This window comes from the organism of the source record quoted next, unplaced genomic scaffold (assembly GCF_019419815.1).
Source record: "Pyrus x bretschneideri cultivar Hongxiangsu unplaced genomic scaffold, Pyrus_bretschneideri_v1 Contig10, whole genome shotgun sequence".
Classification (NCBI taxonomy): domain Eukaryota; kingdom Viridiplantae; phylum Streptophyta; class Magnoliopsida; order Rosales; family Rosaceae; genus Pyrus; species Pyrus x bretschneideri.
This window is the reverse complement of record NW_025999391.1, coordinates 6,558,575-6,581,803: the sequence shown is the minus strand read 5'-3', so window position 1 is coordinate 6,581,803 and position 23,229 is coordinate 6,558,575. Positions and strand designations below refer to the sequence as shown.

Genomic DNA, 23,229 nt, shown 5'->3' with positions numbered 1-23,229 from the left:
TTGGTTTTGTATAACTTGTTTACTAATTTACCTGAATCGGAATTAAAACTAGCTTGATTACTAAATTCCTCTTATTAAAATAAATTATTCTGGTCCTCTTCTGCAAGGCTCGACTCTCTCCCTACCTCTTCACCCTCCTCGTCTTCATCCTCTTCGTTTGCGTCCTCTATGACGAGGACCTCACCTGCATTTTTGGCCAGCAACTTCAACTCACCTCCAGCTCCGACCCAATCGTCATCAAAAGTTCAAAACAGGTGAGTCAACCCATCCCCATTCAACCAAATTAACCATTTTTCCGATGCAAAAAATTGAAACTTTGGAATTTACTAAATTGGGTCTTTTGTTTTGGGGCTAGGGAAGAAGAGAGAGAAGCTGTTGTTCGCCGTCGACAAGATCGACGAACGGTGTGACTAGTTCAGCGGCAGGTGGGTCTCCAATTGTTTCTTTCCCCAACCTGCACAGCCTTTCCACGCCTTCCCATTTATTCACAACCTACCACGCCTTCCCCCTTTTCTTTCCTAGCCCTTCCCATGAGCTTCGATTTTCACAGGTCCCCCACGCCTCCCCCTTTCCTCCATATCATCTTATTCCCCAGCCCCAAAAACTTTCCATATTCACAGATCCCTCCCACAACCTCCTAAATTGGTGGATTTCTGGAGAAGACGGATTAAGGGCAATTTTGGAACAAAAATTTAATTGCTGGAGGACATCAATTCGAGGAATCCAAATACCACCGAATGTTAAAGAATCCGACTCCGGGAAATTCTGGAACGTGATTCCCGAATTGAGCTGGGTCCCACCCAGATTTTCATTCCTCTCGTGCTAGTGAACAAGGGAATTGCTCAAACTCTGTGCAATTCCGTTTCCGCTTGTTTCATTACCCCTTAGTAAAGACGCCATAAATATCTTGGTCAAGAGGATTGAAATGTCTTTGTCAAGTGTGGAGTAGAGTTGATGCATATAATATCAGAATCAACGTCAAGCGTGTGGGTTGAGGCATGTAAATGTGTCACATGTGAACACGAAAAACAAGACATATAGTGATGCAGCCGACCCAATGAAGTTTTTGGCGGGCATGCGACGGCTACCCATTGAGCTTATTGGAAGTCAGATGCAGGAGAAGATAAAAGGGTAGTGCCTGTTCTTTAATGGTCACGTGCAAAACTAAAAGCTGACGAGCGCATAGCAAGTTCTAAATATCAATAGTGTCCTTAATTTTGGTCGTCTACTGGGGACAACAACGACATTGTATATTATATATCTTTTACAAATGTCTATCGGATAAATATTTCTAGAGTTACTAATCATGAGGTATTTGAAAGATAGTTCATTTGGTATAAAAATTTGAATTTAAATCTTTGTAATAAAGTCTATTAGAATCTATGCTTAAAATTAAAACTTACGTTATTTTTCCATTAGTAGTCCACACTTGAACTTCATATGTAAGCTAAGATGATCATTTCATCTCTTCCGCGAGGATGAACATCAGAGACACAGAGATTCCGTTCTCAGAGAATTGAAGGGAGCAAGCAAAGATGCGGAAGCAAGGGTTGAAGGCCGACAAAATCAACAGCTCTTCTTCTTGTTTGGAGGAGGACCCAAATCGTTGTCCCATCTGCCTCAGGACCATAATTCAAGATTCTTACCCCGACAAGTGTCTCCGTACATTCCCCTCCTCTCTCTCAGTTTCTATTTGGTCTCAGTTTCCATATTTTGTAGCATTTTATCAGAAACTAAACAGGGCATTAAATTTAACTCTTATTCGGTGTTGGGTTTGATTGATCATTATTTCAAGTTTCATGAATTGGGATTTTTTTTATGAATTTGTGTGCTTTAGCAATTGATGGAACTTGAATTTCTTTACAATGGATTCCGTATTAAAGAATAACTTTCAATGGAGAAATTAAAAAAAAAAGGTCCTGATACGAGCTTCAGATGTTCAATTTATGTTGGGTAGCTTTCCAACTGTCCATTTGATAGGATTAAGTATTATGTTTCCTATGGTTGATGAGCTAAAATGACCATCTTAACCTCAAGTGCAAGGCTATAAGAAACATTCATTTGCAGATCGTATTGTGTCGTCAATATTATACTCATAGTTTTAAGTAATTAGCCCACTCCATGCTTGAAAATGTTGGAAATTTTGAGTAGAATTTTCATTAGTCCCACATTGACCATTACCAAAAGATTTCTTCCATTTATAAGACTTTGTCCCTTATAGATAGTGATTGGAATGATGGACCATAGAGAATGAAATTGAATTCAACCTTGGGGTTGGCCTTTAGGGTGTAATAATTAATTGATAATTATATTATTTTTTATATGAATAGACTCATCTTTTCAGATGAAGTATGAAGTGAATGAAAAAACGCAGAGAGCAAAGCACCCATTTGAAGTGATGTCTCCCAACAGTCACATCTCATTCTCATACCTGTTGCGAACATGTTTAATCCTATTATATATATACATCCATCTGCATGACATTTAAAACAGAGAAAATATCAAATTCTTCTTCTACATTTCTAAACCTTCTTATTGAGAGAACCACACAGAAATTCGCCAGAAGTCAGTTTTCCGATGCTGGAATTCTAACTTAGATCGTTGAATCCTGATGAGGCAGACGTCCGTAGAACTACAAGCACTGAGTAGGAACGAAATATCTGTTTCAAGACCATTGTGATACGCAAGCCTCGATCTTTAATTTGTCTATTCAATACTATTTCACATTGTTCATACTCTGTTAATATATTTATTCGCATTTATTATTTATTAACATTTATAAGTTTATCACAGATTGTTGACATTTATTCAACAGAAAAACACAAAAGGAAACAGATAAAAGTAGAAGACACAATACTTGAGCATCTAGCAGGAATAGCAAGCTCGTGAAAAAATTGCTAAACCGTTCTACAAATTCAATTGCCAAACATTACGCTGTAACCCAAGAGAAAGATAAAACATATAGTTTGTTCAGAAATCAAACGAAGTGCTGCAAAAAAAAAAGCCTCTTAATGCGGTCTTGCAAGAAATGAATGCAGTTTGAAACACCTAGAAAACACCTAGAAATCTTTACCACCCCAATCTTACTAAATAGAAGTATAAATGGACAGGATCCCTCCCTAATTTTGTAACAGAGATTCTAACAAGGAATATCTAGCTCCAAAGGTCTTGACTTATCTTTGGCATAAATATGTACATTCCAAGTTTAGTTCGAGTGAAACAAATACGCGTGTAAAGTAAAAGATATCAACGCTACATGCACTGCTTTACAACCATCTCAAATTGTTGACACAACGCTTAAAATATTTGAGACTCAAAGATTTTCACACAAACATAACACCTCACCTAAACAATAACCGAAGTTGTGGTATCTGAATTAAGCAGGCAGACGCTTTGCAAGGCTTTCTTCAATATCATCTCATATTCCCGTTTCATCTTTCGTATATGATACAATAAACCATTCACATTCAGAACTAAATAAGAGAATTTACCGCACTGTACTATTACAGTTGCTAGTCATGAACAAAAATGCAAGTGCAGCTGCTCTTAATCGAGAACTTCATCAAATAAACAATAATAAAATTTAATGTAATCTGTCAAAAACCAGCCTTCGCCATCGTACACTTGCAGCATGCAATTGATGCATCTGTTGTTCAATGAAATCATTTGCTTGGCTAAAAAAGTTAAAATACAATAAATACAATGATATCAAATTTATGAGAAATCATGCAGAAACAAACGTAAATGATAATGGAATCATGAATGTAAATGAGAAACACAAACTGGCCAAAAAGAAAACCTATTATGGCGTGCAAAGATACTCGCATTGTATCTTTTTATTGCATCATCCATTTCGCAACACATTTAAAAAGTTTGTATGAAAAAGCTTTGCTATGATGATTAGGTTTTGCGAAAAACAATACGAAAAAAAAAGAAGAAACAATTACTAAAAGGACATAATAATGTCATAGTAATGGCAAAATACACTCCTCAACAATGCACACGAACATGTGAGTTGAAATTTTGAAACATTCGACAATAAAAAGAAAGAAGCAAAATTAGAAGAAAAGAAAGAGATGCTCAATCAAAAAGAAAGAAGAAACAATACCAGGCTTATTCTCTTCGGAGTCCAAAATTCCATCGTTGACTCCTTCAACCTTAAATGTATTTAAAATACAAAATAGAAAGAGAAAAAAAAAAAAAAGAAAGAAAAAAAAAAAAACCCGTAGAAATCATCCCATAGAATTAAATCATCCAAGTAAAATTAGACCATGAACACAAAAAGAAATGAAGGTAGTTTAATATGACTTAGTGACTTACTGAATAATCTTGGAATCTATCCCATGCAAGCGTTCGACTTCAACCCCCATCGTCGTTGCCCTATAATATGTAGACATAAAGAAAAAGAAATCGACTTTAAGTTATCAATCAAATCATTTTGCTTGGCTAAAAAAGTTGAAATACAACAAATATATTCACATCCAATTTATGAGATATCATGCAAAAGCAAATGTAAATCATTACAGAATAAGAAACTTGCCAAAAAGAAGACCTGTTATAGTGTGTCAAGACACTTGCAGCATAGTGTCAAGATAACTGCAACAAAAGTTCCATCCAATGACTTAACACTCAGATTCTGTCGCTTCATAATTTCCAATTTCAGTTCCTTACCAGCCTCAGTGAGCATTTCACCAATTTCAATCTTCCTAGAACTTTTATACTTATCTCTGTGGTAGAATTGAGAAAGAAAAAAAACTCAAATTCAAGTCAAGAAATGCAAATCCGTATTTCTAGCATTGAACTGATCAAAGAGAAAACTAAAAGCATAATCCTTTAACCGTACAATGCAAATCTGACTATGCTACAACAAATTCAAATCAAGAAAATGCAAATCCGTATTTCTGGCATTGAACTGATCAAAGAGAAAACCAAAAGCGTAATACTTCAACCGTACAACGGCAATCTCAGTATGATAAAACAACCATCAATTTCTTGAATAATGTCCATAGCGAGAGAATTGAACTATAGAGCCTGGGACATTTGATTAATTTCATCTGTGAAAACAGATCTTTCTTTTATTCTCTCTTAAACTAACCTTAATAATATACCAATGATAAGTCAATGGTCAAAATCCTCATATAATAATTTTTCATTGATAATAAGCCAAAAGATAGATACTCAAACATATAATGGGCAGAAAAGTACAACAACAACAACAAAGTATTTTTCCATTAAGTGTGGTCGGTTATATGAAACCTAAAAAGTCATTGCAGCTCAGTTATGTGCCATGTCTTTAATTAGATCATAATGGGTAGAAAAGTAAGAGTAAAAAATCCAAACCTCAAGAATATAATTGTATTACACCAAAGCTGCATGCTTAATTAAAAGTACTGCCAAAGGAAAGTGTCAACAAAAATGAAATTTAACAAAAGATTTAGTGCTAAAAGAAGTAACGCATACAATTAACCTATTTTATAATGAATCCAATTCGTAAATATTTGGAGTGTAGGCGTTTCTTCCTACCAACACACCCAAAATATAATTCTTTAATAAATTTAATTCATTCCATACATAACCATGCTAGGGTTATTGTGTTGCCTTCTTCGTGTTTTTCTTCTCCGAATAAATATGGAACCAAACCTATAAACTGTCTATTCAACTCAATACACAAAAGCCAAATTAAAAATCAACAAGTACAATCCAAGCCTTATCAAAATAGGTAAAACATAGACATTGCTCATATGCAGAGCAAAGTACAATTTGCCCTACCAACTTGTATGAATTGGGCCAGCGACAGAGAAATTCAGTTGAGAGAGAAAGACCACGTAAATACCGCTATGAAAACCATAACATTTTTAGGTTCCAATCGCATAAGATATGACTTGAAAATTTAATAATATTAAGATGAAACGCAACCAGGTTCCAATCACAGCAATATGCCAAACAAAATATCATTCAAAACCACAACAATATGCCAGCCTACAGCCCATCTCGTTGTTCCAAAATTTGTGAAAAAAAATCAATTCCAATTCATATTCAAATGCCAAAATTATCAAATAATGTTTGAAAGGATTATAACTATTTTTTAACTTAATCGATTAGTTTAGTTTCAATCACCTCCTCAACATTTTGGAAAGGCAAGAACTTTGCCCAGAGAGCCAATATTTGTCTACAAAAGCTCTACCTCAAGTGGGCAAACTCCCAAAATAATAGGAATATTACCAAAAACCATACACCCTTCCAAAACCCTAGCAATCGATATAAATTTGAAACAAATAAAAATTGGGGGAAATTAATAGATAATCAAATTTACTTGTGAAGATGAAGAGGGCAATTTTCGCTTACCTTCAGTCAAGAGGAATTTGTAAAACGTGGTGGCGGCGGCTGTCTGGGTTTTGGATGAGCAACAACGATATGGGTTTTGGGTTTAGAACGATGTGGAAATTCATTTGGATGAGCAGGTTGTCGTGTGGATTCAAACTACAGCAACAAGGAAAAGGCGGGGGGATGTGCCGATTCGGACTGGAGCAAGAAGGAAGCAGTGGAGGAGGAAAGCCGTGAGCGAACCACGCATAAAAATGGGCATTCATGTCTTTTCACTGTACCCCCATAAAATAAGGGGACGTTTGTTACACCGGACTATCTCAGACTGAACTAGCTTTAATGACTAAGCTGGATTGTCTTAGAATAGACTAAGCTAGACTAACTTAATGAAGCGTTTGATGCAGTGGTGGACTAAGAAGCAGGATAATTAATAAGTTCTAATATTATATTAATTTATCTATATCTCTTTTAATATTTTATTCTTACTTCTCTCATTTTTTCCTTCTTTTTTTTGAAAGCTCTTCCTCTTCTTCGAAACCCAGTTCCATACTTTGAGATCAAATCAAAACCAACGCCTCCGAGGGAATGGTCTCCCATAACCGCCGCCGTCGTAGTTCTCTCGGATTTGAGATGAGGGAATGGTCTCCCATAACCGCCGCCGTTACGATCTCAACACCGGATGCCAGTACTTCATCCAGGGCCTTCGCCTCGTTGACCTCGAGTACCTCCGCCGCACCGGCAACTTCCTCCCCCCACCCAACGCCTCCGAGTCCTGCTGGGTGCCTCCGCCTGCAACTAGTCTCTCGAAAATGGATCGCCCTGCGCCCTCTGCACCACCAGAATGACCTTGCAGAGCTTGCTCTTGACCGGCGAGTCCGTCGGAAACGTCTCCACCTGCGCGGCGTACCCGTCTTGGTGTGGTGCTGTGATCTCGTTGGAGAGAGGACGCAACGCAGACGAAGCAAAGTCTTCGCAAAGGGAGGACGCCAAGCGACACAAAGGAGACGAAGCAGGTCTTAGCAGTCCCGTGGTTTTCGGGGGGTTTCGCTAAGACGACCTAGCGAGGGAGATAGTCCACACGAGTCCGGGCTAGTCTCATTTAAGTTAGTCCCCAAGCTTACCAAACATGGGACAATAATCCTAGCCAGTCCAATCCCATTTAAAAAGGTGAAACAAACGCCCCCTAAAAGGAAGGAAAAAACCGTTCGAAATCCGTCATTTCACTGTGCTTAAATACAGTGAAGTTGCTGGGTTTTAGTATATACTAGCTATTAGATGATACTAGCAACGGTGCCCGCTCTGATGAGGGTTTTAAAACTAAAACATGCATAAAATTCTAAATACCTACTATATACAACACTATTCATATTCACGTGGAAATTGACGATGTTTACAATAACTAAAATCTAGGTGTTATATATTAGAGTCATTGATTTCTGGTGCAGAGTTCACGGATTTGCGGAACCAGCAGGGAAGAATAGGTGTACAAAGTTAAATCAATGATATATATTACCAACTCCAACTATTAAAATTAAAACAAAATTCAAGTTTTTGTATTGAAATTTAATTGGGTTCGTGCAATAATTAATAGCTCAAACAAATAAAATTGATAAAATGAATTGAGGATGTTACCTCAAACTGTCCAGGATTGCTAATGGAGGGGATGAGCTTTGCAATGTGAAGAGATTCAACATTGTCATTGTTAATTAAGTATATTGTAGTTTCAGTAGAAACTTTAATTACATCTTCGTGTTCCATGATGAAGGACTCCTTTTTGAGTTTCAACAACACATTGTTCAAAAATTACAAAACAACATAAATGGAGATATTACAGCTTTTGATAATATAATATAAAAAATTGTGTTAAAGAAGATATTAGATGCTAATCTCAAAAGGGTATGTTCCACGGTCCACCACTTAAAATTTGCAATACTAATTTTGAACAAAGAATAAAAAAATTCTACCAAGAGACAGTCAAATAGTACATCAATTTAATTTCTATAAAAGAAATTTTGTGCAAAAATTTCATGAAATTTTGGTGAAGACGGAAAAGAAAAGGGTTAAGGCAATCAAAGACTAATGAAAGTTATGGTATTGATTTAACATTAACTCAGGCTGATTTTGGTCACCAGCATTAATAAATCGAATGACTTCAACTTGGGCAAGCAAATGATTAAATTAGACGTAAGCGAGGTAGCTTAGAATTTAACCATATCAAAAAAGTAATGACAATCAAACTAACCTCTTCTTTTCATATGAAGTAGAATCTGTTATCTATTTTGCCTTTGTGAAGAATGCATTTTTCACTCTCTACACACAAAATGCATACATTGAAAAAGTCAGCTACAACATAAAAACTTTACATATACATCACTGTATATGTATCCTAAACTATATTGTATATGTATCAAATACTATATTGTACATGTATTTGGACATAAGATATAAAGATTTACTAACATAACTAAGCTTAAATTTATCAAAAGAAGTAATTACAAATTGAAATCATACGATATTATGGTTGTTCAAAAACAATCTGACTAAATTTTACAAATAGCATTATAAATTGTTAAAAAAAAAACACCATTGAAAAAACACACTACTCAAATCTACAATTCTATTAAAAACACATCACTAAAAACTAACTCCAAGGAAGGGGGGGATTAACAAATTCTACCTTTTTAAGAGTTAGAATTGTTTTATCTATATCTTGAGCTGGATCCGCTGGATTTGAATCCTCGGTTGACTTAGAGGGAGGACAGGCATGGAAAGAAGTCATCTTGCAAGCAGAGATCAACTGCTTTTTTACCCTTTGATCACCCAGATTGTTATTCGACTCAAGAAATCCTGAAACCAACTACGCAATTAAATTAAGACCACAATGCACTAAATGACATTTAGAACCACAATGCACCAAAACTAAAGACGAATGGAAAATGCTAAAGAAATGTAAGTATTCATATCTAAATTTAATTTGCCAAATATTTTTCTTGCTGAAAAATTTTGATCTGCAAAACCAAATAACATTTTTCAACAAAAAAGAACTAATTCAACAAAGCAAATACAGTATACAAAAACAGCTATTCAATTTAGCGTCATTATTAGAATACAGGAAGTCCATTCAAAACGTCCAAAAGGATAAAAATATAGAAGAACCAACCTTTTTGAAAGGTCACTGGTTCCAGTGTTGTACCGTTCAATAACTTTAGCATGAACCAAATAGCTGAAATAAAAACAAGCTCCATAAAAACCAAATAGCTAAACAAGTCCGTTATATACGTTCAGTGTCATGTTTAGCAAGAACAGCTAGGGAATTCTGCAAATGGGTTGTCCCTAAAAAACCCGCAGAAAAAATTCCCGCAAACTCAGAAGCAGATCGCAGACCAAGAAAATCAAAGAGAGGTAAATTAGGGTACCTTTTTTTTTACCCCATTAGCTCAATCTCATTTATGGCAACAACAATTATAATGATGATTTATGTTTTTTGTTTTAGTGTGGAATATGTTCATTCCCAGAAGAAATGAGGTGTGAAGATCTTAATGATGAGCTGGTACAAGGGATTACTGATATGTAATTTATTTTGGGCATTCCACTTGACAACTTAGTTGATGCAAGGATCGTAAGAAAGTTTTTAGAAATTTTTTGCGAACTGCTGAAACGATTACAAAGCTTTCAGGACATGTATGTTGTCATGTGGTGCGCACAGACAAAATATATGCGAGGGGCTAGGGGTAGAGAGATGGGGTGGGTGCAGTCATGTTCTCTTTCTAAATCCTTCCTTTCCCAATTCGCGTCTCTGCTTGTTGGCGTTCGTCTTCCTTCTCAAGGTAAGGACTTTTCAATCAATTTCTGAAGATTTAATTTGGGTTCTATTGTTTTAGTTTGTACCTTCACGGATCTATAAGCAATAGTTTCAGATGTAATGGTTTTGTTTTCGAATTTTCCTAGCTGTGTAGCTCTCCATTTTTTATTTTTTTGCTTCTGAATCTGAAATTTTTTATTGCTGTAGACATAACACAGATTTTTTTTATTTTATTTTATTTTATATTTTCATTTGGTGAATTGGGTTGTAGTTCAATTGATCTTTAATCATGTAAATATGTTGCTTTTTTGTGTTTATTTTTTCTTTGTAGATGGAGAGAGATTGCCTTTGGCTGTTAATGAGTTGGGCACGTGATCTTTACTCTCAGGTGAGGCTTTGTTTGATTCTTATTTTTCAATCATGTTCCTTTCTTGAGAGATACATCATTCAATTTCATAATTTCTGCTGCAACCTATCATTTTAACTTAGATGTGCTTGAAGATTTACACATTGTCATCTTGACATCATGTGTCTCCAGACAATCCTGTTTTGAATGAATGGTGAATTGGTGATAGACTTTCAAATCTGCTTTTGTGGTCGAAAGAGGTTGGTTATTCAATATTTTCATTTATGCCCTTTTAGACTTTTAGTTGTTTGAACGGACTTTCTATAATCTAAATGAAGCTAAATTTAATAGTTGTCTTTGTATAATGTATTTGCATTGTTAAATTGGGTTTTTTTTTGGCTAGAAAATATAAATATCACATGTAACATTTGTACAAGTTAACTACTTACATTAATAATTTAATGAACGTTTAATAGATACTTCACAACTTTGTTCATAAGATTTGTACAAGTATCTCAACCCCATAAATTCTATTTCTGTTAAACAGAACAGAAGTGCTCCTAATGCTGCTCACCAAGGTGCAAAATCATCAGGAAGCATTTTTCCGACTCTTTCAAAGCCCCTCCGGTAGGATTCCAAGTTTTACTCCTAATTTATTTTCTCTGTTTCAGTGCTTTTGAAAAGTTTCAGTTTTTCGTACTTCTCTAACCCATCACAGTACTCATACACACACTTATATATACGTATGTGCACCTTCTTTAGTTTCTCTGTGAAACATGTACTCTCTCTGTTATTGTAAAGAATGTTTGATTTAGTGACTTAATTAATCTCAACTAGCCTACTGTAGTTGAAGATTTGGATTTTACTTTAGTTCATTTTAAATGAATGGTTTGCAATCCTAATTCCATGTCTTTCTTATGTTCATGGTTTTGATTAAGCTTTGTGACTGTGAACCAGTGTGTCTAAAACTTAAGTCGGCATTTCTTAATGAGGAAACTAATACAATAATCAAGGGTTCGGTTGGGACCCTTTTTGCGCGGATTAGAATCACTTCCGAGAACAACACCTCCCACTTTTAATCATAGAATCACCTTCAAAATAGGCCATAAGCAATACAAAATCCAAAAGCTTTAATTAGTCATCCACCTGCTCAGCAATTCATAGGCCAAACATCCCGTCTTCGAAAGCGGAAGAACTTGCGCTACAATTCACGGGGAGGGGGACTTGCGCTACAATTCACGGGAACCCCCTCCCTCTGTACTCCTCCCTCGATTGTCAGCAAATCCCTAAGATTGAGAAATGAAACAGAATTGCAAGCAAAACTTAAAGAAAAACAGTCAGGTGTTGATGCTTAAAGAAAAACAAAGTTTCACATGTAGTTAAGTAATATTTAAATTTGAATTGTGTACAACGATATTTTTCTTAACAATGCATCAACCAATATGCAGTGCGAATGAAGGAACTGACTGTGCATAAGATGATCCCAAATAAGCTTATCATAGCTTTTAAAATTAGGGTTTCTTGGTAACCGGCTCATTGTCACCATTAACCTGGCAAATCCTTAAAATTAATTTGACTAATTAGTATGATACATTGAAACAGAGAGCATCTTGAATAAGATATAAATGTTAGATAAACACTGCAGAATATAGGCTGAACTTAGGGGGGGTGTATTCAATTGAGATTTTGAGGGATTTTAATTCTTTTAATGAATTTAAGGGTATTCAATTAGGATTTTAAGTGATATCTAAAATTCAAGATGTATTCAATTAGAATTTTAAGATAGTTTATTAAAATATTTAGAAATCCGGGTGTATTCAATTAGGATTTTAAAAAAGTTTTAACATTCTAGGTGTATTCAATTAGAAATTGATTTTAAAGAATTTGTGAAAGTTGAGGAATTAGTGGGAATTGAAGAGATTTCGTAGTGTATTTTAAGCATCCACAAATCTTACATCTTCCCATGAGATTTCGAGGGAATTGAATAAACATTTTATATGGAATCTCTACAAATCAATTAAACTCTACAAAAATTCATGGATTTATAAATCCATTAAAATCTCTCAAATTCTCAATTGAATACACCCCTAATATATAATCATTCATAATTCAATCGTATAAGGGACACAGATTAATGGAAAACAGAAAATTATCTTTTAAGGACCTTGTGCAAGAAAAGACATAAATTTTAAAACCTACGAATTGCTGAGCAGGTGGATGACTAATTAAAGCTTTTGGATTTTGTATTGCTTATGGCCTATTTTTGAGTTGATTCTATGCTTCTTACTGGGCTCGGCCCATAACAATATTCCTGATGTTTCTTACTGGGCTGAAAACAAAACTGAGCTCAGCCCGAAATGTTATTTCAGGCCCAAACACTTATATAAATACATTATTCTATTTAGATTTTTTGCTTGATAATAATATTTGTATGTATCATTGGCTTTGATTACGTGAGCTGTATGATTGATGCATGTTTCTTTTATTCGTGGGCCAGAAGATCTCAAACAGGAAAAATAAAGCAAACTAAAAATGAAATAGTTATTAAACACATTCTGAATGTTGTTTGGTTGATATGTATTATGATTAATTGCTTCAAGCATAGATAAACATGAAACAAAAGCAATGGCCATTTGTGCCAATCTTACCGCTCAAGTAAACATAGAATTCGGCTTCTAGCTTCCATCAGCTTGTAGCCCCAGCCTCATTAGCTTGTTGATGCTCAGAATACTAAGTGGTTTAGAAAGGCAAGGTAGGGCTTGAGCTGATAGTTTCTGTGCCACAAAAGACATTGGAGGTCGAGATCTAGGATGTGCACGTGTACAAGCCAATTCATCACAAGCACCACTGCCTTTGCCAATTCATCGGTCGAAGGCTTAAGTTGTTGGTCTAACACATCTTTCAAAAGCAACCCTACATTGTCTTGCGATAATCTTGACGATTCTAATAGTTAGGATTCTAGCTTAGCCCCAGGATGCTTTCCCATCATCACTTCTAGTGCTACGACTCCAAAGCTAAATATGTCACACTTATCCGTGACTTGCATAGTCAATGTAAGCTTTGCACGCAAACAGTATCTTAAGATGCTGAAATTAATATGAAACTAAAATGTACAAGTTTAAGTGTTACATTACCTGGTGCCATGTAGCTAAATAAACCAACAATATGTGTCTAGTTGGATGAATTACTACGCAATAGTCTTGCAGTTCCAAAATTTGAGAGCTGAGGCTAGAAATTGTGATCGAGTAATACATTGTTGAGATTTACATCGCAGTGCACAATTGGCAGAGAGCAGTCACTGTGCAAGTAAGAAAGTGTATGAGCAAGTCCTTTCAAAATTTTGACCCTAGTAGCCCAACCAAGTTCAGTAACCCCTTCAACCCCATACAATGATTTTCCCAGACTGCCTCTCTCAAAGTATTCATAACGCAAGAATATGCAACCCCTCCTCTTGCAATATCATTGAGTCAAAATTCTCAAAGTTATGAGAAGTTTTGATTTCCTGAGGCCGGAGCCTGGATCTCTTGCGTAATACTAATAAGAGAAAGAAAGCAATGATAGTTGCAACCACGCTAAAAGCCAAAAAGAATATGATGACCACAACGATTTGGTGCATCTCTAATTGTTTTTTTTTCCCACGTTTCTGCATATTGTTTATAGCTAAATGATTTGTATTTGGGGTCTTCCAAATTCTTTAACTGTTACTCTGTATGAAGTTTTATTAATTTTTTATTCGTTGGTTTCAAATCTTTTGTTTCGCTGTGTCTATCTTTTTTCCTCCCCTTCAATGCACCAAAGGATGTGCCCTTTTCTGTAATGATGTTCTTACCCATGCCTCTCTTCTTATTTTCTCTGTCATGACTCTTAATAAGCTGCTGAGCTATTTTGGTATGTTTTTGTGCTCACCTCTCAGGTTTTAGACATTACTTTGTATGACAGGATGTTTCTTTAATTAATCTTTTTTTTTTCTTTTCAGTTTGGCCAAGATGATTTCTCTTTTTCTTTCGATTCAATAAAAGAGGGCATTTTAAGCTTTTGTGATGTTTTGGTATATATGTTTTCAAGAAGGGCCCAGAAGAAATATTATAGGACCAATTTCAGGAATCATATCATGCAATTTGTTTTCAAATCACTACAGTTGTTGGACATGTTTTCTTGGTTTGGAGATAGTTTTGAATTTTCTTATTAAATCGTTTCTTTTTAAATTTTCTTATTGCTTTTCAGTCTTAATTTTTTCTTTCTTTCTTGCAATTTTGAATTATTTCAAACTAGGAATGTAAAGAGACTATTGTTTACAACATTGTTGAGAGTGTTGGTGGAGGTGTTAAAAGAGAAGTGTTCTTTGTTTTGCTGAAAATTCTTGCAGATTTTGGTGTTTAATTTTATTTGAATTTTTTAATTTGATCAAAGGATGCTTTGGTTAGTAGCCACTTTTATTCATTGGGTTTTTATTCGAATTTATAACACTGAGGGTATAGGTGAATGATGAAGCAATTTGGTTGGTTTCGGAGATGGTGGTTTTAAGATTATGGGCCTTTTTATTCAAGGTGAGCAATTTCAATTTCTTGAATTATTGAATAATTTATGTGAATTTACATTTAGACTTTCTGGAATTTGGGTTTTAATTTCAGTAATTCCAAATTTTTTCATGGTCTGTACCTGTCTCCCTTCTTCATCGTTTATGAAGCTTTTTAATTTTAGTGATTACCCAAGTTATTTAGTTTTGACTGTGTTGGTTTTTTATTTGCTGATTTTTTTAATAAAAGTCGTGTATTTAATTGAGTTGTAATATATAAATTCTTGCTGGATTAAGGGTTTATCTGTGTGACGATTACAGAACTACAATTCGATTAGTCGAGTGTCAGTCTTTTCATCTTTGAGTTGTTCTCTGAGCATCTGCTTTATCAATGTTTCCCTGCCTTCCTTTGTCCAGGCTGAAGCAATTGTGTTGCTGAGCTTCTCCCACATTCCACCACCACGCAGGTAGACTTTTCCAAACACGTGAATTACCATCGTCTCAAGCTATGTTGTATTTTTCACAATACTCACTTTGAAAAGGTATATTCTATAGCTTCGTTCTATTTCGTATGAAAAATTAGTGAATGGTTTGTTTTTTTTTTTTTTTAATGGATTTTTTGTATAATCAATTTATTGTTTTAACTTGACAAGCGTAACTCATACCTTTCCTACTTTGGCATCAAGTTTGATATTCATTTCTGTATTGCAGTTTTAGATTATTCTAGAGCCATAGTTATGGAAGGAAAAAGGATTTTCCGCCTATGACACCCAAGAAAGGTAGTATTCTTCTCTTTCTTTGTTAATTTATTAAGAAATGATTTCCTAATTTGAAGTGTGGGAAGGTTGTTGATTATCTCATTGACCCTGGCCTTTGTTGCCGGCACAAGTGGTGGAGATCCCTAATCACTTTATGTAAGTAAAGTCTTTGTCTTTGTGCACATTTCACACTGAGTTGTTAATGGGATTGTTCTTTAACCAGACAATTGTTTCCCAAAATCTGTATTTATGTCGTTGCCGTGCATTGAGCTATCTCATGAATCTTATGTTTTCAGTAATTCTTTTGTGTTGCCATGTGATCTTCAAACAGATGCACCTGCATTCTTTTCCAGATTTATGGAACATAGAGAAAAGTTTCAGGTTTTCCTTTTTCTTTGTTAACAACACTACTAGAAATTTGGCTATAAGCCACCCTTTTCATTCAGTGGCTATTGTCAAGTGTTGCCACTCACATTGGTGGCAAACCTCTATGCCCACCAAGCACCCACTAAACTAGAGAGTGTGGCCTATGTAGAGGACTCTATTGTAACAATGACTACCAATATTTCATTGGTGCCTTTCCTGCAGTGCCACCCTTATTCACATCGGTGGCAAAATTGCAAAATAATATTAAAAAAAGAGGATGCCCTGTGTGGGCACCCAAATTTGAATAGGAATATTTCCTTTTTTTTTTCTTTTTTTTTTTTTGTGAGGAAACAAATTGTAAGATCTTTGATATAAGAATATACTACAAATTTGCATAACTGATCTTTAATACAATTTTGAACAAATGTTGGGACTCAAACTTTGAAAAGTGTTTGAAGACTCTGTTTCCAAAGAGCTTAATCATGTCATGCCAATCTCTCTTTGGCGATCAAACCATTGTCTCTCCAGGTGGGATGTTTGAGCTAGGTTTCTTCAAACCAGGTCAGCTTTCAAACTACTATATAGGTATATGGTACTCCAAGCAAGTAGTATCTGAGAGGACTGTTGTTTGGGCAGCAAATAGGGAAATACCAGTCAAAGGCAGCAGCAGCAAGAGCAGATGATGATGATGATGCTGCGATGGGAGTTCAAACTAAACATCAAAATATTAGAGAGAATTGAAGCAAAGAAATACTCAACAAAATTACATTCACATATCCCAAAACAATATATATAAAAATAAAAAAAAGGAACAGAAATCTGGAAGAAGATGAAAAAATCGATGCAAAACTCTGCTGCACTAAAAAAAAATCAGGCAAGTCCTGATCGCCAAATTTCGAGCACAAAGAGCTGATCGCTAGAAAGAAATACAAAAACACATTGTTACTGAAGTTTTACTTGCAGCTCATTAGCATAGGACCATGCAGATGGCTCTAGATTTTTACACAAATCTGGAGGGCACCAAGACTACCAACCATATGCTTAAAGGAACTTTAATTTGTTTGCATAACTACCTGCTAACCAAATCTTGAGCATATTGATAAACCAGAAATTTAAACACGTAAGCGGCCAGATTGCAAGCACGAGACTAATTTCATACCTCAAACCGAAGGCGACGCGCTGTCTAGCAGTCCAAACCTTGATCCATGATAAATTGAACTTCCTTCTTTGATCTAGCAATCCAAAAATAGATAAATTAGGCAGCATGTCATATCAATATAACACACCTATACGTACACACACATACCAAAACAGCCTACATTCAGATTTGCATCATATCCTTGTTTCTAACTCTCAGGGGAATTTTCACAAACACCCAATAGGCAAGATTTGCTTCAATATAAAAGAAATCTGATTTCGTCAGTGATCTCAATTGCATGTATATCTGAACGACCATGCTTGTTAGTCAGTCATGTTATAGGATGTATTTAACACTTACCAAGCGATTCTAAAACAACATCCTACATACATATTATGTTGTCAAACTATGAATCAAGACAAAACTTTCCTACTTTGGTAATGTAATCTCCTAGTCTAGTTACGATTTGGTTCCTGTATTTTGACTTGAAAACAATTTTGGTCCCTTAGAAGTTGCCAATGGCTCCTGAATTGTAACTGGAAAAAAACTCAACACAGCTATGAAAAATTAAAACACGAGGCACCAAAGCGTGAAAAAAAAGAAACCAAAATAGTTAAATTTACTCTTTTATATCATACATACCATTAAAAATTTGTTTAGAGATAAAAATGGTAGTCATAGTAAAGAATCCAACTTGACCAAAGAAAGTGGATTTCCTCACTTTCTAGTGCTAACTAGCAAGCTTGCCCGCGCGGTGCTGCGGGTTTTGAAACTGTATAAAACATGTAGAAAGAGGCAAAAAGGTAGGTGTTATTCATTTGATCTCACAAAGACTGATATTATTGCAACACATTCCAACTGGAATTTAAAAAAAAAAACATAAACCTTTACTTTCTATGAACTATCACCAGAATTCTTCTCTGAACAATCATCAAGGGAACATCCTTTCTACTTTTTTCATAACTTCCTAACCATGCTCAGAAAGATTAGGATTCAACAATCATCAAAGGAGCATCCTTCAGATGATACAAATATTTAAGCATGAGCACACACCTCAAAAGAAAGGCAGAAGCTTGATGTAGGCCCATAAATCAAAAGAAAGCAGAAATCAGAAGAAAAAAAAATGCTAAAAAGCAATGTGAGTCACAAAATATATGAAACCTAGATCAAACTTCTTGATAAAACCTAAGAATAACTCCACAAATTTCTGAGTTGTAAAAAAAAATTCAGAATCCCAGATCAAATTTCTTGATAAACTTTAAAAACCCCAATTCAGATGAGGAAAATACATGAGGGACTAATTTTAGCCATATTAGTTGTTTGCATTAGGTTTTGAGAAACTCAAGTACGGAACAGAAAATGAAATCAGATAAGTAATGTTATATTCAAAAGATGAACACTAAACGTGTGATAAAGATGACAATGAAATTGAATTACGGGTTCTTACCGTGCCCTTTGTGAAGTGTCCTTAGTTGAGCAAAATATTCAAATATTTTCCTGATAGGCTTCCACCTAAAAAGGTAAAAGCAGAACATCAAAAATCATGCAAGCGTCCCTGTAGAACCTTTCCAACCTGATGAAAAATAAGGGAAGAGATCAAGACTGACCTGCTCAGCTAAAAACTTGATTTCAACAAAATCTATTAATTGCACATCTTTGTTCTTCTCAGCAACCTGTTAGTCGTAAATTCAAGGATGAACATAGTATAGTAAGACTGTTAATTCACAACACGAACCAATTGATGGTACAAAATATAATCACCTAAGCCTAATCATCTTATATTAAAAAGACATCATACAATAACAATGAATGTTTTACAGTGTGCAAGTGAAGCAGCTTTCATTTGCTAATTTCTTAAGTCATAATGCAAGCTCGATTGCTGGATAAAAAAAAAAAAAGGACCAAGAAGACATCAAATCCAATGCAGACAGTAGATAAAATTGAACCCAAACGGCAAAAGCCTTCTCTAACAAATAGATACATATAAAGAGTCATTTGGGATATAGATATTGGTGGACCTGGAAGAATAGAGACGCACTGAGTAGGAGAGAACAAAGAGAGATAGTGGAATTTTGGAGGAATACCGGATGACGATGAACTGTGTAGCCATAGTTGTTGGTGGCGGTGATTCCACTGCGAGAGACAGTTCGAAAAAAGGTAATCAATAAATCTTACAGAACTGTAATAATTCAGTCATGAGCTTCAAATCATTGACATTTCAATTATAAGGATTCATAATTTAAATTTTAAGATAGTATTAACGGTTTACAAAATTAGAAAGGTTCAAAGCCATTAACAATTATGTAACTCAGACTCTTCATACCTAGACTTTGCTCACTACAATCTCTATTTTAATCTTAGCGGCAAAGTTCTCTTCATATCTCATTACTTCACTCTTCTTTCTTCTTCGTTACCAAAATCATTTTCTTCATGTACTATCTGATCTATTCAGATTCTCCTCAGACAACAAATTGATAGCTGGGAAGAAAGAAGAAAACATGCATCAATAAAATTTCGAATTTTTAACTACCTCTAATTTATAATTAATCTAAGTAAATACACAGCAACCACAACAATAAGAACTTTCAAATAGAAAAGTATCTATTAACTACCATGCAGAGGATCTTCCTAGATCCAACTTCCCACAGCCCTATGTCCCCCACATTGGTACCAACTGAAGCATATACAGAGAACAATCAACAGTCAATTATGAGCAGCAAGCATCTAGGGAAAAACTGTAGAGCCAAAGGTATACAAATAAATATAAGTAGCTACTTAAAAAATACAACCCAAGAAGTAGAGTCTGCTGTGAAGGATGAAAATCCATGCTCATGGGAATTGAGCCCTGATTCAAAGTCCGTGTGACATTCTTAGGCAAGTCATCAGGTGCATTCAAAGCTTGCCCTGGACATGTTACTGGCCACATGTTAACAGGGAGATTAATCCTAATCCCTGATTTCTTGGTATTCCTGTACAAACTGATTATGGCCTGATTTTTTTAAAATCATTCCATAAGCTGCAACCACAACACAACCACAGCAATAAGAACTTTCATGAGCTGAATCTAAGCTTGCAAAAAGCATTCCATGAGCTGCAAAACGCAAATGCAACTGACTACTATGCATACCTTTGAATTTTTCAGATGCTTCTTCGGATATAGTTCATTGGAATCCAGTGTAGGTGGTGGTGCTAAAAGCATACATGTTCTTTGCTTCTTCCAATTTCTACATAAACACAAATTAACAAATTAATCTCCCAATTACAATACGTAGCATGAAATAACAAAAACAACCAATATAATCTGGTGCATTAAATGCTTTGCCCTCCCTCATTTTATACATCGTGGGAAAATATCAAACCCAAACAGAAGTCCTCTGAAACTCCGATTTCAATATAATCAAACACAAACAAAATACCAACTCAACTCTGATTATAAAAAAACTAAACTAAACTATAAATTGAAACTTTCAATAGAACAATCCCAGAATTTTAAATTACTTACGTTGAGAACAAAGGGTTTTGCAACCTACAAACAAACATCCAAAATTTGAACACCTACGAACCCAAAATCACAAAAACACCAAAACTGAAACACGGAATCACATTTTCTCATCTACCGAGCAAAAAATTACGAATCCAAAACTAAAATATAAAAAAAAATCCCAAAAACTTAGTGCTGCATGAAGTCCGTACCTTGGATTTTGAGGAAAGGAATATGGGTTTCGACAGATCGGCAACGTTTGAGAGCGAGAGAGACTGAACGCTTGAGAGTGAGAGAGGCGAGTTTGAGAACGGCGGAAGCAGAAATTTGAGAAAGAGAGAGAGGGAACGGATGAAAAAACCATGAAGATGCACTGGAAGTGGAAGGTCCAGCGATATGATGAACGGACGCAGGACTGGAGAGTTCCAGAGGCATCCACAAAGCGGAATCGAAATCGTCAATCGTGCTGCAGAGCACAGTTTTTCTTTTTTGGATTTCGTTTCTGAGGGAGTCGAGAGACTTCTATTGGCAATCCAGGGTCAAAACCGTCATTTTACTGTGTAATTGACAAAAACAGTAAGACTTAAAGAACAACTGAAGGGCAAAATTGGAACAACACTGGTCATCCACAGTACCAACCCTACGGGTTTTAGTATATATGATATATTTACCGTGCTTGAGACTACAAAAGCTTTATAAAAGCAGTTGCTTCTTTTTTAATTTGTCCATAAAAAATATTGCAACTGCAGATCCTGGAAATTTAAAAAAAAATTCCAAGCAAGAGATAAAATGTGATAGTTGTGGTTAAGGAGAAAATCACCATGTTCACCTTAATTTTTTTAGAAGAACCCTCTTCACCTTAGTTTCACCCACAACCTTCCAAGGCTTCCATTCTTCTCGGCCCAGGTTGGAAACAACCTTGATTCACCTTCCTTGTCCCCAATCTTCAACATGCATACAGAAAATGGAATTAAAATTTGAAATCTAGAATTGATCCAAAAAAAATCACTTACACTAGGGAACACCCATGAGGAGAGGATCATTTTTACCTCTTGGTTGAGGTCCAATTCAGGCAGACTTTGCTGGAAATTGGCCGGAATACCTATGGTCACCGTTTCTTAGATCTGAAATTGAGAAAATTCGGCTACAAATTTGGAGAAACTAACTTGAGGGTTGGAAAGAGGAAGGGAAGAGGATTCTGAAGGTATAGTTTGACGCTCGTTGGTGACGGGAGGACGGAGCCACTGCTGCATGAAAGAGAAGAGTATACGGGAGGGAGGAGAGAGAGAATGAAAGGGGAAGCGAGCGGAGGGAATGAAGGGGAGGAGTTGGACTTTTGTGAAGGGGAGAGAGGTTTAATGGTTTTTTTTTATTTGTTTTATTGGTGTTCAATAAATTGTATTGGTGCCCAGTTAATCACAAATGCACAAAAAAATATTTTTAAGAAATAAAGTTAGTTAACAGACACCAATATTGGTGGCTGATTTTTTTAGGCCACTGATATCAGTGGCATCTCACTGTAAAGCCACCAAATAATAGTAAGAGTAGCAACTTTATATCTATGACCACCAATTGCAAAGGGTGGGCAAAAAATGGTGTGTAATGGGCATAATTCTAGTAGTGCAAAGATAATTGTTGCTTATTGTTTTCCTTGGCTATCCTACTTTTAGCGTAGGTTGTGGGAAAAATCCCAAATTACTGCTTAGGATATTAGAATAGGCAACATGATTCTCTTTTTTTCTTTCATAAATATCTATTCGATTGGAAAATAGTCCAGTGTTTTCCTTACCTACTCATTGTTCATAGACTAACCCGAGTGTTTTAAGAGTCGGTACTTTTTTTGACTTTTTGTGAAGTGAGCAGATCAAGCTTACTCTCAACCTGGTCAGTCTTCAATCTACCAGTTACTTTAATGTCCTGTCTTCTAATTTGTATTTGTTCAGGATTTCAAAATTAATGTCTGATTTCTACCATTTTCATTATTGTTCTATTATTTTAAGCTACAGATGAAGTGTTAAGTGTTATACATGTTAGGTAGAATTAAGAAGTGAATTAGGTCCTCTTGAGAATGCAGGGGATAATTCTATGGGTGTTAACTTGGTTTTTAGTTTGATTGTTTGGCTATAACATAAAATCTCAATACTTACATTTTTTTATTTATAGTATAAACCTGTTGATGTATAAATTAATTGCATGTATTTTAATATTTCATTTTTTTTTCTTGCCTAGGTTGCTTTCTTGAAAATCAAGAGTACTGGACGGAAACTTTAGGTGCTTCAGTGAACTTTTATTTTTTCCCTTGCCTAGGTTGCTTTTTCGATTGTTTTTTTTTTTTTTGTTTTTTTGATTTTTTGTTGTAGACACAAAAGTTCCACAATTGTTTGTATGTGGACTGTATCGATTAAATTTTTTGTTTGTTAAAATCTTCTGACATTTTTAATGTGAATAATATTAATCATCTGTGGCATAATATTTCTTACAATTTCTAATCCCGCGGC

At 35.3% G+C, this 23,229-nt stretch overlaps 3 long non-coding RNA genes across 13 annotated transcripts; 1 reads left to right on the top strand and 2 right to left on the bottom strand.

Moving 5' to 3' along the window:
- Window positions 1-3,968: 3,968 nt before the first annotated feature.
- LOC125469886 lies at window positions 3,969-4,381 on the bottom strand. Its single transcript, XR_007252180.1, has 2 exons — window positions 4,321-4,381; window positions 3,969-4,157 (listed from the first exon to the last, which is right to left on the bottom strand). It is a non-coding gene; the product is annotated as an uncharacterized LOC125469886 (long non-coding RNA).
- A 5,102-nt stretch (window positions 4,382-9,483) lies between these two features.
- LOC103959665 lies at window positions 9,484-23,027 on the top strand. 9 transcript variants are annotated; one of them, XR_007252113.1, is made up of 9 exons: window positions 9,484-9,726; window positions 9,818-10,151; window positions 10,458-10,514; window positions 10,616-10,732; window positions 11,020-11,099; window positions 14,951-15,019; window positions 15,406-15,530; window positions 15,700-15,767; window positions 15,824-16,526. It is a non-coding gene; the product is annotated as an uncharacterized LOC103959665 (long non-coding RNA). The 9 variants fall into 9 exon arrangements; XR_007252111.1 differs by having other exon boundaries at window positions 9,485-9,726; window positions 10,665-10,732; XR_007252118.1 differs by lacking the exon at window positions 10,616-10,732 and adding an exon at window positions 22,961-23,027 and having other exon boundaries at window positions 9,486-9,726; window positions 15,833-15,902.
- LOC125469840 lies at window positions 16,466-22,088 on the bottom strand. 3 transcript variants are annotated; one of them, XR_007252105.1, is made up of 4 exons: window positions 21,781-22,088; window positions 21,561-21,675; window positions 17,186-17,344; window positions 16,466-16,824 (listed from the first exon to the last, which is right to left on the bottom strand). It is a non-coding gene; the product is annotated as an uncharacterized LOC125469840 (long non-coding RNA). The 3 variants fall into 3 exon arrangements; XR_007252103.1 differs by having other exon boundaries at window positions 17,272-17,344; window positions 21,781-22,087; XR_007252102.1 differs by lacking the exon at window positions 16,466-16,824 and having other exon boundaries at window positions 16,995-17,344; window positions 21,781-22,086.
- Window positions 23,028-23,229: the final 202 nt, after the last annotated feature.